Source organism: Mustela nivalis (genome assembly GCF_964662115.1).
Source record: "Mustela nivalis genome assembly, chromosome: 7".
Lineage (NCBI taxonomy): Eukaryota > Metazoa > Chordata > Mammalia > Carnivora > Mustelidae > Mustela > Mustela nivalis.
Genome location: NC_139026.1, coordinates 120,562,386 through 120,577,260, shown reverse-complemented (window position 1 = coordinate 120,577,260; position 14,875 = coordinate 120,562,386). Strand labels below are relative to the sequence as shown.

The 14,875-nt window shown below is 48.2% G+C and overlaps 1 long non-coding RNA gene across 1 annotated transcript; it reads left to right on the top strand.

The window, feature by feature from the left end:
• The first annotated feature begins 2,030 nt into the window (after positions 1-2,030).
• LOC309869505 lies at positions 2,031-8,138 on the top strand. Its single transcript, XR_014314214.1, has 4 exons — positions 2,031-2,198; positions 2,589-2,690; positions 6,264-6,698; positions 7,121-8,138. It is a non-coding gene; the product is annotated as an uncharacterized lncRNA (long non-coding RNA).
• Positions 8,139-14,875: the final 6,737 nt, after the last annotated feature.

Here is a 14,875-nt window from a genome sequence, read left to right as displayed (position 1 = left end):
GACTCGGCCAGGTCCTTGGGGTGAAGGGGGTGGGCGCAAGACACCGCTCTTTTTCGGGTCCAAGCGGAGCGGTGCCGGCGAGTGGCCGGGGCAGCAAGGGCCGTGGTGCCCGGAAGGTGCGGCCAGCGCTGCGAGGACCGCAGGGCCCACGGACCCCCGCCACCCCCACCACCGAGCGGGTCCCGCGCCGAGGCCGGGAGGCGGGGTTTGGGCGGGACTTGGGCACAGCTGCGCGCCCCCGCGCCCGCCGGGCCCGCTGCTCCCGCCTCCGCTCTGCGAAAAGCAAAAGCGTCTCTTCTTCTGGCTGGCTTTCTTCGCATAAAGTGATTACCACGTGTCAGAAATAAACCGCTGCTTTCTGAATAATCACAGACCACTTGGGAGAACAGGGACTCTGGATCAAAAAGGAAAACTGTTTCCAAAGAAAATGCTACACGCTAGTTTTCTCTCTTCCTCCACCCCCCCCCCCTCAGTTCGGGGGTGGATTTCCAAAAACAAACACCAAAAGTAAGTCGGTATCTTCTCACAACTGCAGCTGATTTCCTGTGTAAACGAAAACCATGTGATATTCCATAAATGCTTCCAGCTCTAAATGACAGGAAATGAAAACCATCGTGGAAAAGGAACGCTTCGGAATGAATTCCCAGCGCAGATATCATTAGGGCGACATTGCAGGGGGACGGTGGCGGGGCGGCCTGCACGGACCTGCAGGTCATTAGAGGGACTGCTAATGGGGGCCGGGCGCCGGGGAGAGCGGCCCCGCGAAGTGTTTCTTCTGCGGGAGAAGCGGGGCGGCGGCGATCACACCCACGGCGCAGCGCCTGACAACTCGGCTTTCAATTAGGGACCGAGCCGAGAAAAGTAGTCTTTTCTTTATGCACGCCTCGCCGGGGTCAGGTTATGACCTCTCAACCGTATTCAATCGGCGGTGGCATCCATATTCATGAAGGCTAATTAACTCTGAAAGGCCCGGCTGGCTGGGCCCTCCCCGCAGCGCAGGGGCGAGAGGGGTGGGGTGGGGGCTCAGGAGGCCTCCTGAGCCCCCACCCCCACCCCCCGCCGGCTTACCCCGCGGCCGGGCCTCTGCAGCTGCTCCCGCGCCCGCCCGAGTGCGCACGTGTGCGCGGGGAGCGCGGCGTCACCGCGGCGCTGGGACCAGCGGGGCGAGGGGAATTAGCCGCGTCATTTGTCGCCAGCCTAGCAACACGTGCTTACTTAACCGGCTAGCGCCCGCCCGGGCCAATTGTGAGAAAGGGATGCTCTTTCTAAAGGGGGGGTTTCAGGTTGGGGATTTCACTTGACTTTGCAGCTTGGAGGCTCTGGGCCAAGATTCTGGTCCCAACTCCGGCTGCCTGTGGGAGCGTGGGTAAGTCACCCCAATTCTTTGGGCTTCTCTGCCATTGCCCTGCTCTGATGTGAGGCTGCCGCACTGAAGAAACAGTCACATCCTTTTCACGTAGGAACAAATCCCAAGAGATCTATCCGGGCACCATATTTTTCCGCTCAGAGTATTTTTAGGTTTCCCAGCTCATGACAAGCTAGGAGGTGCCTTGGTTTCCCCAAGGTGCAGTCTGCGGGATGACATTTCCTACTCCTTCCTGTAGCAGCCCAGACCTCTGATTCCAGTTACCAACTAACTGGACCTAGCTTAAGGCCACATGAGAAATTTTCTTTTATGGATAGACCCATGGACCCACAACACAGAATGCAGCCAGATTCAAAAAGCTCCTGCTTTCTCCTTCACTCACCTTTTCTCTTTTTCTGCTGTTTTGGTTTTGTTAGCCGACTGGCTTCCCCTAGGCCTGTTCCTCTATCCACGCAGCATAGAAGATGGTCCCACCCACACTGTTCCATCAGTTTACAAGAGCCCCATTCAACTGAGAGATGAGCTAAGGGCTGCTGGTCTGAGAGCCTTTCCAGATTTCAGAGACACAATCTCCGATTGGTCCAGCTTGGGTCACGTGCCGAGCCTTAGTCCAATAAAATGTGAGAGGAGGGTCGGTCGCATGCCACAACATGGCTGCCAGAGGATTCCACCTGGAGAGGGGACGGGAGTTAGGGGGCGAGCCGGCCTGACCTGCCAAAGGCTACTGCACTAACTCAAAGTCTGGTTTCTGCTAGGCACAAGTTAATTTCCTTAGCGATAGCTCTTGGGCTCCAGACCCGAAGCTGGCTTCACCTTTTAATAAAGAGGAAGGGTAGGATTCCTTAAAGTGAGTTCAGGGTCATTAGGAAGAACATGACTTCTCCCAGCATCTAGTAGGGTGTGAGGAGCCCTGCCATCCCAGATAAGAGGAGAAGCCAACTCTCCTTAGAGAAACTTCTGTGGCCTGGGCCTGAGGAAGGATGGGATTTCTGGACTATGGCACTGGCGCGTGCCCTCCATCCTGCTTGATGGGGAGAGGTGTATTTGGAGCACAGTGCCTCTGAGGGAAGGGGAGCCTACTGTGTATATGAATATCAATTTAACTTTGGCTAGTTCAGGGGAAAAAAAATAAGTGTATTAGTCAGGGAAGGCTAACACTTTAACAACCCCCGGATCAAAGTGACTTAAGCAATAAGAAGCTTATTTTTCATTTGCATCACAGTCTAGCTGGGGAATTCAAGGGCCCAGACTTCTTCCTTCCAGTGGCTCCACGGTGTTTCTAGAGATCTTGTCCTGCATTTGATCCTCTGCACTACACTGGAAGGTAAGAGATGGAACATTGTGCCATAGGTTTTAGGGATCAGGCACGGAAGTCTGTCACTTATGCCCACTTTCCATTACTCAGGATTCAGCCATGTTGCCTCATGCAAGAGCAAGGAAGAGTGGGAAAGCGGGTCCAGCTCTGTGTGTGTCCAAGGACAAAGAAAATAGTTGATATCTAGCTGTTCTTTAAGTAATGTTAAGAAGCATGGAGAGTCACAGACAGGTGGGAGTCAGAGCTGAGGCTGACCTTCCAGGAAGGTCCTCGAGACCCAGCCTTAGACCCCAGTCTAAGGAAGTGGAACTTCCTCCTCCGGGTTTTTCCCCTTCAGGTTATTGACTTCCAAATTCAAGTCTTGAATGGGAGCATTTGAAGGGCCAAGACTTCATCCTTCTTTCAAGGGATGCTGGGAATTTGAGTTCTGGCTCTCATTCGGAAGGCTGGACTCCTATTGTGAGCTCTTCCTGTAACAAGGAGATAGCCAGGAAGGAGACAAATCTCCACCATCAGAGGAGCAAAGGGAGGGAGGCCTCCTGGCGATTGTGCTCTGGCTGGACCTGGATAAAATGGTGTTGAGGATGAATTGTAAATTATTTTCAAATAGCTCCAAAAGCAAAAAAGGCCAAGTGGCAGAAACATAGGTTCTGGGAATTGGGAGTGATGTGAGAGCTTATCTGTCTGGTCTTCAACTTTACTCCAAATCCCTTCTACCGAAACTGCCCACAATCACTCAGCCCCACTGAAATAGTCACAGTGATGGATAACTCAGTACTTATAAGGTAGCCTTTTCGGTCACCTTTTGTTCTTAGAAGCTTTTTTTACGTGATGCAGAAATCTGGCTTTCTAGAACTTTTGCTGCTGGGAAGCCACTTGGAACAAATCTGTCTTCCAAGCATGCTGCAATTTTTATGTTCCACCATCCCATAATTTCTTTACTCTGCTCCAGGTTGCGCAGCCCTACTTCTTTCCAGTCGGTTCCTCATGTGGCTATCTGCTTAACAGAGGCCTGTGGGCAGAAGGTTGGGATGACGCATCCCCAGTGGTAGTGCTGTAAATTTCACTAGTCCTTCAAACTATCTCAGAGAGGTGCATAAACATTCCAGTTTAACCTATGGGAAAACTAAGGCACCAAGAAATCGGGCGATAGAAGAAATCCAGGGTCTAGATCAGCACTTGAAACCACTGTCCTGAATTCCACAGGCATGTCGCCACTCGGTCACAGCCTCCCTAGTTCCATCCAGCGGCTCCTTCTCTGTGTGCTGGCACGCTGGGCTCACTTGGATTCCCAAGCTGGAGGAGGTCTGTTCTAGTGGCCCTCTGATGTCCCCATGTGATAGCTGTCACATCGGTACCTTTCAACAGTTCCTGCAATCAGTAAAAGACACAGCCATGGGAACATAGAAACAAGTTCTCTATGAGAGCCTCTACAACGTTCCTGTGAATGTGTGAGTAGGATAACTCAGAAAAAAAAAAAAAAAAAAAAAAACCACAAACTCGTTTACCCTGACTTTTTCTGTTTGGAAGAAGAAAGAAATGTATGTCATGTTACTGAAACCACTACCTGTCATCTCTGCTGGACTTGGCCTAATGTGTCCCCACGAGAAAGGAAGGAGCCCATTATTAGAGGAGTCACTGGTGACCGGGCAGAGCTGCTCTGAAAATGACAGCTGTAATAGACGATTGCTGTGGGCAAGTTCAAATGTGGGTATTTCCCAGGAAACCTCAACCATTCAGATCTTGCTCGCTATAATGGTTTATTTCAAAAGTTTTGGATCCTTTGCAATATCTGTCTTACCCCTTGTTTTCCTAATTATAAAGGCAATGGATGTTTATTATAAAATATCTTGAAAATACATGCAAATATAAAGAAAAAATTAAAATGCCTAAGAATAACCATAGCTAACAATTTAGTGCCTGGGTCTTTACACATATATTTTTATGTAATAATGTTAATGTCATGTAATATATACAGTTTTGTAGACTTTTTTTCTCATTGAATATTGTATCATATGGATATATGGATTCATTGAGAATTCAGCCTTAAGACTGAATCACATTCTTGAGGCGTCTGGCTGGCTCAATCAGTTAGGCATCTCACTCTTGATTTCGGCTCAGGTCATGATCTCACGGTCATGAGATGGAGCCCTGTGTTGGGCTCCACGCTGGGTATGGAGCCTGCTTAAGACTCTCCCTGCTTCTCCTTCTGCCCCTTGCACTCTCTCTCTCTCTCTCCAAAAAAAAAGAGACTGAATCACATTTCACATTCCTTCTTTCACTTGCTTATTCCTGGGTCAGGAAGTATCATGTGTACCAGGCACTGTTGTAGGCTTTGGGGATTTCTTAGGAAACAAGACAGCCACATGGAGCCCTCAGGAGACTCACCATCTGGTGGGAGAGGCAGAAGTGGGGAGCTGGCCAGTACAGGGGTGATGAGCGCCATAGGAAAGGACAGAGCATCAGGTCAGCACGGGAGCAGTAGGGGTGGTCCGTGGTGGGCAGTGCGGTGGCAGGCCTTCTCTGAGGGGTGTAAGCAGGAAGTGGTCAGATTCCTGAGGGAGGAGGTGGTGACAACACTCGATGGGAGGGAGGAACAAAGGATGGCTTCAAGGCTTCTTTCTAGAGTGGCCAGGCAGAGGGCACCGTGACCAACCTCCTGGTGTCAGAACTTCAGATTGTCTCCATTTTTCCCCCTTTGGCTATGAATAATGCTGCAGTGAACACCCTTCCCCAGAAGATTGTGTGAGCTTCTCTGTTCACGTTCTCAGGGTCAAGGAATTGCTGGGACAGTTTTTAAGGATTTTGACCAAACCACCTTCCAAAGAGGCGTTCCCACCTGAAAGGCAGCAGTGACGGTGACAACAGTAGTAACAGTGGAACGCGCGTGGCTTCTCCTGACACGGTGGGCACTGTTCTAAGCACTTCCCGTGCTGTACTTATTAAATTCTCTCAACAGCACTCTGAAGTAGGCGTCATTATCTCCAGAGTGTCATGGAGCTGGAGGAGACACAGGTGTAGTGACCCACCTGCTGTCACCCAGCACAGAAGCAGTACTGACGACATGGCCACCCAGGAAGTCTGAACTCGCAGCTCCCAGAGCAGTGTTTGGTCTCATGTGGCCGAGTTCAGATTTTTCTAAAATCAGTATTTCCTTGAACACTAGTAAGTCTGAATATTTTAATCTTTTTTTTCTTTTCTGTCACATTTTTGGACGTGCGTATCGTGCGTGTGTGGCGAAGTGTGCGGAGTGTTCAGTATGCAGTGTCACTTGGGTTGTGTGTTTAGGTGTGTGGTGTCTGCATGTGTGTGTGGGTGCATGTGGTGAGTAGACATGCGTGTCTGAGTGTGTGTGGAGTGTGTGTGAGCGGTGTGTGTGTCTGTGCCCATGGGCAGTATGCGGGTGGGGGGTTATGGAGTGGAGTGTGGGTGTGTGAGGAGGTCTGTGTCCATTGCCCACCTACACCCACGAAGTCATAGGGGTCTGGAGTCATGAGGAACTTTGGAAACTTGAGCAAATTCTGAGGTGTTTTCTCCCTCCATAAACTGGAGATAATGAAATAGCCTTTTTCGTGTTGACAGAGGATGAGGGCAGATGACACAAAGCCCGTGCCCGGAGTGTTGCTCACAGTGAGGCTTGCTGTGGGCAGGGTGAATATTTGGTCGTGGGTAGTACTCCGTAGTGGTGTCCCCAAGAGTCTTCTCGGGTGCATGTCTGGTGTCCGCTGGCTGTGAGATTTCCTGTTGCATGGTGAGATTTGAAGAACAACCTGAGGCCTGGCTGGGGGCGAGTTTGTCTTTGTCCTGCCTTCCTCACGGTCCAGAGGAGAAGTTGTGCTCACTCGCAGTTAGAGGGACTGAAATCGAGCCCCTCATCAGGTGACAAGGACCTGTGTTCAGCTTCTCTCTTCCTTGCCCTGCCCCACTGAGCAGCTTTCACCAGGGGCCTCAAAGGGGCCCCCCGTTCTTCTGTCAGCTGTCTTCCTCCTTCTCTCCAACAGACTGGCACATGTGCAGGTAAGAGGCTACCCGCACCCTGAAGAGTTTGCATCCTGCTTGAATACAAGCAAAAACAGCTGAGGTAGAAAGTAGTAAGTAAAACCCACCCAGGACCAAGGATCCAAATAATTAGGAGGTGTCATTGTCCTGTGGACCACCACTCGGTACTGAGTCCCATCTGGGGTGCTGGGATTGCATCGGGGTAGTCTCCTAGAGAGTCCCTTCCCAGACGGTAACTTCCAGAAGGCTCTCCAGCAGGCCCAGGGAGAAGCTGCCTCTGATCGCCGTGGGGACGTTTGTGCCACTGTCCAGCCCAGAGATGGTTCCCTCCAGGAGGAGCACTCCTATTTGCACCTCTGCTGGGGAGGGGGTGGGGAGGGAAGCCCAGGCCTGAGCAGGAAGTCCAGTTGTAAATGGAGTGAATCTTTTTATTTTACCAGAACCAGATGTATAAAAGTACCAGGAAAAAGGGAAGCCAAAGGTTAAAAAAATAGACTACTGCCATCAGGAACAATGAAGTTTTATTGCCATGCTTGTCAATGGCGTGGTTTACGAGTGGGCTCGCTGTACAGGACAGTGGAAGACAGAGGAGCCTCCTGCCTGGGAGGACAGGCATCCCCCTGCGTCAGCGCCATGTGAAGTGCTGCCAGGGCTCCCCCTGGCGTGTACCTCTAGGGGTCTGGGTCCTCCAGCCTGGACCACCTCTACAGTTTGGAAGTTGATCTCCACCACCAGTCCTGTCTCATCTATGACCAAAGCCCCGCCATTGTCTCTGTGCCTGGATAGTGACATTCAGTATTGCCTTCCCTGCAACTCCACTCACCCGCCGCACCTGCTGGCTGCCTTTCCTGAGAATACCAGCCTGAACCGTGGTGAGGCTGGGATGTGTTCCCATCACTGTGACAGTTTGTACACAATTGCAATATAATCAGCATCACTTGCTCCTCTGCTCAAAAACCCCTCCGAAGACTCCCCTCCTTCCTCTCTCCAAGTAAAAGCCCCAGGCATCCTGCCAGCCCTCCGGCTCACTCCCCCACTCCATGCCAGCCCACTGGCCACCAGGCCCTTCTCCAGTGGGCAGACATGGTCCCACCAGGCCTCTGCATTTGCTAGTCCTCCCGCTTGGAATGCTGCGTCTGCATATCCATGCATCTCCCTCCTTTGAGTTTCTGCTCACGCTTTGCCTGGCCAGGAGGTCCTCTCTGAGCACCGTGTTTAAAATAGCAAACCCTCCCCTGCCACCTGCACGCCCTACCTTCCTCTTGCCTTATTCCCCTCCATCATATTGTAAGCTACCTGAGAGATTTTTCTTTTGTTGTGTTCACTACTGTAATTCTAGTGCCTAGAACAGTTTCCCCCTCCCCTGAACAAATGAGTCACATGTGGATTTTCCATGCAGGGCATTTCAAGGAACAGTTTGGGCTTTAGGGGTGCTTAGGGAAAGCAATGTCAACATTAACTTGAGCTAAACAAAATGTGAAAGGTAGAATCTGTAGAAAGATTAAAGATATTCTCAAATCAAACATGTTGTGTGGTCTGTTTTTTCCTCCTCCATTAGCACAGGCAGCTGTGCAGGACACCCTCAAGCCTCACTTCATATACTCTCAACCCCGACCTTGGGATCCAGCCCCTGCTGCAGAGACCTGTTCCATGGAGGCCGACTGACCTTGACGGGTACAGCGAGACCCTATCTTGCCTCAGGCTCCTCTAGCGTGCCCACCTCTCAATTCCCGATTCTGGTGTCTCCTCTGCCTGCAGAAAAGTGCTTGGCTCTTACACTTGTGCAACTTGGAAGTGTCGGGGCTTAATGCCCACGGGTCCATCCTCACCCAGCAGGGGACAGGAATTGATGGGTAAAGCCTTCTACCCTTTGTCTCCGAGCAGAGAGTTCTGCCTTACCACTCATAAATGCTACAGTTCTCTCAGGAATGAGGACCAGTGGCCTGTACTGGTGGCCATGTGGCAAGTGGGTGGTGTTAACGTCTGATATGCAATCGCATCCTACTTACTCTGATCGTTCCCTTTGGCTGAAGTGCGTGGAAGGGAAGCATGGGGATACGTGAAGCTGTGGCATCTGATCAGCCTGGAGGCAGTGGTCACAGTGAGGACGCCAGAGCTGGCCAGGTGTTACCTGATAGGCTCGGGACAGCCAGGTAGCAGCTCAAGGCACATGGTGAAGGACAGAGGGGCCTCTATAACGGCATTGAAGAAGACGGTTCTCACCTGTCGTGGGCAGAATGGCTTGAAAAGGAGAGGATTTATTGATATGGGGCTATCACTCAGGACTGGGGTTTCAGTGCCTGGCAAGGACACTTGGAATCAGTCCACACAGTGCTAAGAAGGCTTCTTGAAGTTTGGGTGTAAATGGTAGAATTTCATAAATGAGGGAAAGATTTGGGATTATGTCCTTGCATATTATTGAGGAAGCGATCGGAAGGCTCAGGGGTGTTGAGTCAGTGGCTGTGATAATGGGGGATGTGGTGCAAGGGGGAAAAGGTCCTCGCTACCACATCCAAAGACTCTAAAAATATCCTTGCTTATAGGGCGCTCTCATGTTCTTAGATCCTGAGGACAGGAGCACAGTATAACCCACACGGACCCAGGAGGTACGAGCTGGGCTCCCTGAATCCTTTAATAAATGGGATACCTCAAACCTTGGGCCCTTCAAGTAAGAGCTGGTTTTTCCAGCAGGATGTGTCACACAGTGTATCACTGTTGTCTCATTTCACCGAAAGCAAAGGAAGGCACCTGACTGGCCAGGGGAACCAAAACTTTATTACAGAACACAGTAATGCTAGAAGGTGGCAAGAGCTAGGTGAATCAATGCATTGGGATCAGAGCCCAAGCTCGGGCCGCTCAGAGAGGCAGGAGATGAGGAGCTGGGTGGGTAATCACCCCAGAGAGAAGCTCCCATGTCCTCCCCGCCCCACCCCCTTGTTTAGCATCTGGGTTCCTTATATCTTACAGATTCCATAATTCGCTACAGAGAGGTTTATCTTCAAGTTAAGCAGAACTACTACATCAGGTTTTCTTGTTTAAGCATTTGCAAACTGTACTTGACCCCTTGCCCACCTCATTCACGCCCACCGCTTTAGATGCCCAGCCTGACTCTAGTGTGTTGGTGTCCCTCCAAGCTGGGCCAGGTCCCGTAAGAGTTCTCCCGCAGTCACTTGGTCCTTTGGGCAGACCTGCTAGACAGAGGGAGTTGGGCAGTTGCACCTACTGTGTGCAAGGCACCGTAAAGGCCCTGTAGGGCCCCATGGGAGCAGCACCCATGGGAGATGTAGGTTGGAGGGAGGCACAGTGGCCCCTGGGTGCACCTTGCAGGGGCTTCCAGAGCTCTTGGTGGACATGCCCTCGAGAGAGCAGTAAGCCAATGAGTATCTCCGTGAGTACACACATGCAGAACCTGCTCTACTCGTCCCTGCTTCCCTCAGCCCGACCTGCCAAGACAAACGCAAGGCGCCATCCACAACCTGAGATGGGGGTGGAGGTGAGGGCTGTTAATTTAATGTATTGCTGGAGACAAGAGGCCGAATGTGCTGACTGAACATATTCTAATAACTCGGAGGGAAAAATCCATATTGCAAATCACCTTACTTAGTTTGGCTTTATAAGAACTATTTATTCTACAGGAACCGCAGTGCGTTTATCAATTTCATTCTCCTCGAAACGGCACAAAACGGCACGCAGATGAATTAGGAAATTTTCCCTCTCCTAGCTATAACAGGAGGGTGGGAAAGAATGCATAGACGTTAGATCCTGTTCAAATAATTGATTCAGGCAGTGGCTTTGGTCATTACGCACCAATACTCTTCACGTTTGGTAACACTGAGCAGTGGTCCCCCTCCCTGGGACAGAGGAAAAGAGAGTCATCTGTCATCCAGTGCGCACAGGGGCCCTGTATATCCTCCGGGTGCTCAGACCTCTGCCGGGAGCGGGGGGAGACAGGTAATCAGCACAGGAGAGGTTTGTGCCCGCAGGGACAATCGTCAATAACCCAAGAGGGTATAAACTAAATGTCTCCTGGAAGCTTCAATGACAGGTTATTACACATTTGGGAGAAATACAGGGAAGGGGGGACACCCAGCGTGCCTGCCTCTTTTGTGCCTGGCCCCGCACCCACTGCCAGGTATAAGCAGGACCTGGTCAGGCGCATTGTTATCCCGCTTTGCAGCGAAAGGTGCCAAAGCCCAGAGCCATTCAGTTGGCTCAGGATCACATGGCTGGAAAATGGCAGATCCAAATCTCAGCGCTCTGACCTCACATCTACTCCCCTGTCCCCTATCCACTATATTTTGGGCTGGGAGGGGGCAGAAGAAGATTAGAATGAAGACACAACCTAAAGGAAGGAGAGGGATAAGATGGCTCCTGGCAAAGAAAGGACAGCTGAGACTGCAGCAGGGGGCGGGCGTCTTCCTAGTGACAAGGGATCCCAACTCTATAAAAAAGCCAGCTCCCTAGGGTGGTGACACCATGGCCTTGAGTGTCAGTTACATCTTACTGTGACTTTATTTCTCAGCCCCTTTGGGGAGGGGGGAGGGAGACAGAGGCACGAGGAGCCACTAGGGGCAAAGGTCGCTGAGGTTTAGAGTAAGGGTAACTAAGGAGAAATCTGAAGTCCATAAAAGCACATTTTTCTGACCTATGCATATTCTGGAGTGATCATCAGAGGCTAGGACAGAAGTGCCCTTATTTAAAATTCATAATTCACAACTTACTCATTTCAATTACATCATATCCCAAAAAAAAGAGGATTTTCTTTAGAACCTAAACATTGAAAGTCTTCATTAAAATTTTGATTAAGCCTAAAACCAGTATTTTTCTGAGCATTATGGACTGTGTGATTAATAATAGAACTACTTTTAATGTCATGGTTATTTTAACCCAATTCATCAGGGAGCCAGGGGAAACCATATTTGCCTATTCTTTGAATGCTCATCTTTTACATTCGATGGCATTGATTTTAATTTGGATGATTCTCTTTTCCTTGAATGTGGAAAGAACTTGAAATAATGAATAGAGTAACTTGCAACACAGCTCGCTTTTGTTTTTCCATATAGACATTGCCACTTGCCTCTCCCAAAGACAAAGCTAGAGAGACAACGCTGCCCTCCCATAGCCCCTGAGAAAGGATCCTCTGGTAATCCCCAGCTGCCAAGCTAAGTGGGCAAAAGGAGTAAGACAAGCTAAGAGTCAAGAGGAGTGAGATACAATGCACTCTTTCATGGGACTGAGCCTCCAGCACAGGCTTAGAAAGAGCCCACGAATAACTGTGGTGTAAGTATGGCGGTGCTAAGCATCATGGGAGAGGGACCGGGCCATGGGGGACACATAATGGAGAATCACATTTGGTTGAAGGGTAAGAAACCCAAAAAACCCTCAAAAGGAGATGGTGTTTTGAATGTTTTATAGCAGCACTATTCAGAAGAGCCCAAGGTGCAAACAGCCCATGTGTCCATCGACTGATGAATGGAGAAGTAAAATGTGGCATAGTCACACAACAGAATATTACTCAGCCATGGATAGGAATGAAGTGTTGACACGTGCTACAACAGGGGTGAGCCTTGAAGACAGCACAATAAGTGAAAGAAACCATTCGCAAAAGACCACATATTGTATGACCCGGTTATACAATAGGTCTAAAATTGGCAAATCCTTTGAGACAGAAACTCGAGTGGAGGTTGTGTAGGACCAGGAGAGGTGGGGAGGTTGGAGAGGGGTGATGGCTAAGGGCCGGGTTCCTCATGAGCCGTGATGGAAGTGTTCTAAAATAGATCATGGTGATGGTTGCCCAGCTCTGAATCGTGGGACTGAATGATCTACTTTGAGCAGGAGAATTGTATGGTGATTTCAATCTCAATGAAACTATTTTTTTTTTTTAAAGGAGAAGATGTTTGAGATGAGCTTTGGAGATTAGACTGCAAATCCATGGAGGTCTTATTAGCGCTGTGCACAGGAAATCCACCTTTAGGTCTGAGCCGAGGAGCCATGATGGTAGACCCACGCATTCTCGCATCCAGAAGCACGGGGCTTATGAGTAAGTGCTACAGCAGGTGACTGAGGCAAGCCCTGGATGTCACGAAGCTTCTTTCGATTTTTTCCAGCAGCTCTACTGAGGTACAATTGACAGATAAAAAATGTAGTTTATCTGAAGGGCACAGTGTGGTGATTGGATATACATATATACATATATACATATATATTACGAGAGGACTTCCCCTATCCAGTTAATTAACACATCCATCACCTCACAGATGATCTGGTTTTGGGGAGGACACTTAGGTTTTACTTTCTTAGCAAATTTCAACGACATCACCTGCATTATCAACTGTAGTCACCACGTTATACATTAGATCCTCAGACCACATTGCTCTTGTAACTGAAGATTCATATCCTTTAAGCCATCTCTCCCTATTCCCCTCCCTGGCTACTACCAGGCCATTCTCTGTTTCTATGAGTTTAATGGTTTTTTTGTTTGTTTGTTTAGATTCTACATCTAGGTGATACCATGCAGTATTTGTCTTTTTCTGTCTGTCTTATTTCACTTAGTACAATGTCCGCCAGGTTCATCTGTGTTGTCACAAATGTCAGGATTTCTTTCTTTCTCAAGGTGCAATGACATTCTATTATAGATATAATATTTTCTTTCTCCATGCATCCACCAATGAACTCTTGGGTTGTTTCCATACATTGGCTACTGTGAAGAATACTTCAGTGAACATGGGAGTGAAGACACCTCTTTAAGATAATGATTTCTTTCCTTTGGATGTATATACTCAGAATGTAGCTTGCTGAATCATATGTTAGTTCTATTTTTAACTTCTTCAGGAACCTTCATACTGTTTTCATAGTGGCTATACCAGCTTACATTTCCACCAACAATGTACCCTGGTTCCCATTTTTTTATATCCTTGACAGCATTTGTCATCTCCTGTGATAACAGCCATCCTAGCAGCTGTGAGGTAATAGCTCATTGTAGTTTCAATTTGCATTTTCCTGATGATGAACGATGTTGAGCAACTTTTCATGCACCTGTTGGCCATTTGTATGTCTTCTCTGGAAAAATATCTATTCAGATCCTCTGCCCATTTTTACATTGGATTACTTGGGTTTTTTTTTTTTTTCTATTGCGTTATATGAGTTAATTGTATATTTTGGATATTTAACCTTTATCAAATATATGGCTTTTTGGGGTTCCTGGGTGGGTCAGTTGTTAAGCTCTGCCTTTGGCTCAGGTCATGATCCCATAGTCCTGGGATCGAGCCCTGCATCAGGCTCCCTGCTTGGGCGGGAAGCCTGCTTCTCCCTCTCCTTCTGCCCCTCCTCGTGCTTGTGTTCCATATCTCTCTGTCAAATAAAAAAATAAAATCTTTAAAAATATGTATATATATATATGGCTTGCAAATACTTTCCCCCATTCTGTAGTTTGCATTTTCTGTCATTCATGATTTCCTTAGCTATGCAGAAGGAGTTTAGTTTAGTTTAGTTTAGTTTAGTTTAGTTTGGCTTAGTCACACTTGTTTATTTTTGCTCTTATTACCTTTGCTTTTGGTGTAAAATTCAAAAAATCATTGCCAAGACCAATGTTAAGGAACTTCAACCCTATGTTTTCTTCTAGGAGTTTCGTAGTTTCATTCTTACATTCAACTCACTAATCCATTTTGAGTTGATTTTTTATATGGTTAAGACAGGGGTCCAACTTCCTTCTTAAGCTTTCCTAACACCATTATTGAAGAAACTATCTTTTCTCCATTGTATATTCTTGGCTCTGTTGTTGAAAATTAATTGATCATATATGCATGGTTGGGCTTTCTATTCTGGGCTTTCTATTCTGTTCTACTGATTTATTGTCTATCTTTATGCTGATACCATACTGTTTTGATCACTGTAGATTTGTAATATAGTTTGAAATCAGGAAGCATGATGCCTTCCACATTGTTCTTCCTTCTCAAGATTTCTTTGGCTATATAGGTCCTTTGCTATTTCACAGGAATTTTAGGATTGTTTCTCATATTTTTATGAAAAATGCCACTGGAATTTGATAGGGATATTACAGAATTTGTAGATCATCTTGTGTACTGTGAATATTTTTATAGTGTTAATTCTTCTAATCTGTGGACAATAGATTGTCTTTCTATTTGTTTGTGTCTTCTTCAATTTCTTAGATCAAGATTCAGTAGCTTTTATTGTAC